We start from the raw sequence: 3190 nt of genomic DNA, 5'->3' as shown, positions 1-3190 counted from the left end.
GATTAAGTGTAAGGTTTGCTTTGTATTTGATATTTCCTCAATCAAGGAGCATTTTCATTGTAATCATCTTCTTATTGTAAGGTTCTTTGTAAACCATTGCGAAGGTTCTTGGTGAACCGCTTGGTGAAGGCTCTTGGTGAGTACGTTAGGGATTTGTTCCCGAGTGTAAGGTTTAGTACCCGAGTTGTAAGACTTGCTATGCCTGTAAAGGAGTTTTATAGTGGATTGTGGAATCTTTGACTTGGTGTTAAGGCGTGGGCGTAGGCTTGGTGCCAAACCACGTAAAAATATCAATATTGTTCTTTCTCTCCCTTACACTATTTACTTTATATCTTGTGTATGATTTATATTTATATTATGATATAATTTCTTGTATCTTGTCAAGAGTTTTTATTTTGTAAAAAAAATACGCTTTCCGCGAGAAAAGTCCATTCACCCCCCCCTTTGGACTATATACTCTCAAACTGAGACGATTAACATGATATTTATAAATCATGAATATATAAATAATTTAATAAATTATTTATTTTTAAAATGTTTAACTAAATATTTTTAACTTCTTATTATCTTTTTATCCCTTCATTATCACCTTAAAAAATTGTAAACTCAAAAAAGTAAGGAACATTTTAAAAAAATTATTATATTTTTTGCTCTCATGATCTCTTTAAAATAATGTATTTAGTGTGTGTGCGCCCTACATGATTGACGTTAAATGAATTTTACAATTCTATTAGTCACACAAAAAATGATTCCTAAAAATATTTATCTTAAATACAATTTAACTCTGTGTTTGGAGAAGATTTGGATTCAAATTTATAGTGAATTTGAATAAAATGTAATATAAAATTTTATTGAAATTTGTTTAAATTCAGCTAAATCTAAATCAAAGGTTTAAATCTATATTCCCAAATGTGGCATAAATATATTTGTAATTTGCATCATAATCTTCATTAAATGATATATTTTTAAAAACCAAACTCTATGTTTGAAAAATATTTTAATATAAATTTAGATAAAATATAATATTAAATTATATTGAATTTTATTAAATTTCATATATATTTAAGGGGGGGACTGCCTCACTTGACTCAAAATCCATAATATCCTAGAAAATGTAAAATTATTTTGAACACAAAAACAACGCGCTGCAGGTGGTTACAAGGCGTGTGCATCAAAATAATTAGAAACTAATATTATTTAATAACAAATTCAACAGAAAAGCCTTTCACAAATCCGTTGTCGTCCAGTGGTTAGGATATCTGGCTTTCACCCAGGAGACCCGGGTTCAATTCCCGGCAACGGAAAATGTATTTTTGTTTCTTTCCACAAAAATGTATTTGTTTTTATATTTTAGGTTTTTATATATAAATACCGTTGTTTACATCAATTCCATTGTCGTCCAGTGGTTAGGATATCTGGCTTTCACCCAGGAGACCCGGGTTCAATTCCCGGCAATGGAAAATAAAATTCTATTTTCATTTCCTAATGAATTGCTTTTATTTTCTTTTTTTCTTATATGGAGATGGATAATTCCCGGCAACGAAAGAAACAGGAATTCTTCTTCCAATGAATTTGGAAAGGGAATTGCAGAACACCTCCCTCGAAGATTTTGGTTCAATGTTTTTATGAACAGTATTAGTATATTTAAGAGAAATATCTAAGGATGACACAACACACAACAATTCCATTGTCGTCCAGTGGTTAGGATATCTGGCTTTCACCCAGGAGACCCGGGTTCAATTCCCGGCAATGGAATAGTTTTTGATAAAAATAAATTTTGCATGCTGCTGCCTGACACTGGTTAATTAAAAAATAAGATTAGGCCCAGGTCAAATTTTAATTGAACTTTAATATAATTATGGGAAGCTTAGAAGAATCCGAAATAAATATAACTTACAAAAATTATTGGTTCGTAGCTCAAACCATATTTTGAACTTTATGAATTTCTAATCTTAATTTTTTAATATTAATTTTCATTCAACTTCATTTCTTTTCATATGTAATTACTAGTCATTAATTTGATTGTTTTTTGGATTCTATTTTGAATTTTTTAATCTATAACTTTCTAAATGATATTTTTAGATACTATATTTTCGAAAGTTGAAATCAACAAAATATTTTATTTTTATTTAAAAATATTATTTTCAAAGATCACTAATTTAAGAAATTAATGTATTGAATGTTTTGTTAAATAATAGTTTATAAATTTTTCTAATCCCTTTAAAAGAAGCATGTAGATGAAGACCCATTCTATACATGATTGGTACGCTGAAGAAGGGAATGAGATTAAGTGAAGTGAGAGTCATGAATAATATATAAATCACAAAGCAACAATCATGTATCATAATAGAAAAATAAAGTTAAGTTCGATGATAACTAAAATTTTTTAATTTAATTATTTTAATTAACAGTCTCAATGTGCACTAAAGGGGTGCAGCCATAGACAAAAAATTTAATTAATAAATAAGTAGTATCGATAAAGCCAATGGGCACTTGACCATCAAGTGACTAATGAAATGTTTTCTATAAGTCAAAATTCAAAGTTTGAAGTCACATATGTATATTTTTACCAATGTCAATAGAGGTTCCTATTATAAAGTTGAAACAATATAGAACAACATGAGTTGGAATTTTTAGGAGTCAAAAGAACAACGAGACGTAAGCATTACAATGATGAGACAAATGACATTAATTAAATAGTAATAAATAGTCAATGCAGTTTTGCTTTTTTTTTTTTTTTCAAATAAGGGCGGCACTTCTATTTATTTATTGATAAACCCTCATTTTTTGCGGAAGAATACCGTGATTATAAGACAATCAAAGAGAGAAACAAAAAATAAAACTTTAAAGGTCTCACAAAAAATAACACCAACATCTAATCAAAATAGGATTACAAGTTCAAGCAAAACAAAACAAAACAAAATAAGGATCTACAAAACAAATTTCACGCAACAAAATAAACAAAAAATAAACAACATAAAGCATAAACCAAAACCAACAGGAAATCAGGTAAACATACCTCATATAAGTCGTACCCATCTTGTCCAATTTATACAACTCATTGATAATTCTAGAGAGTTGACTACTATTTGTAAACAAACTATTCCTCCCCATAGCACCTTGAAGAGCCAAGGGATCTGCCACTTTGTTCCCTTCTTTATACCAATGTTTTATCGAAAAATCTACTCCC

At 28.9% G+C, this 3190-nt stretch overlaps 3 non-coding genes across 3 annotated transcripts; all 3 read left to right on the top strand.

Annotated features, from left to right (window-relative positions):
* Positions 1-1232: 1232 nt before the first annotated feature.
* On the top strand, positions 1233-1304 carry TRNAE-UUC (transfer RNA glutamic acid (anticodon UUC)). Its single transcript has one exon. It is a non-coding gene; the product is annotated as a tRNA-Glu (tRNA).
* Positions 1305-1388: 84 nt separating this feature from the next.
* On the top strand, positions 1389-1460 carry TRNAE-UUC (transfer RNA glutamic acid (anticodon UUC)). The gene has a single exon. It is a non-coding gene; the product is annotated as a tRNA-Glu (tRNA).
* Positions 1461-1683: 223 nt separating this feature from the next.
* On the top strand, positions 1684-1755 carry TRNAE-UUC (transfer RNA glutamic acid (anticodon UUC)). Its single transcript has one exon. It is a non-coding gene; the product is annotated as a tRNA-Glu (tRNA).
* Positions 1756-3190: the final 1435 nt, after the last annotated feature.

This window comes from Malania oleifera, chromosome 8 (genome assembly GCF_029873635.1).
Source record: "Malania oleifera isolate guangnan ecotype guangnan chromosome 8, ASM2987363v1, whole genome shotgun sequence".
Taxonomy (NCBI): Eukaryota; Viridiplantae; Streptophyta; class Magnoliopsida; order Santalales; family Ximeniaceae; genus Malania; species Malania oleifera.
The sequence above is the reverse complement of the archived record's forward strand: the minus strand, read 5'-3'. Positions and strand labels throughout refer to the sequence as shown.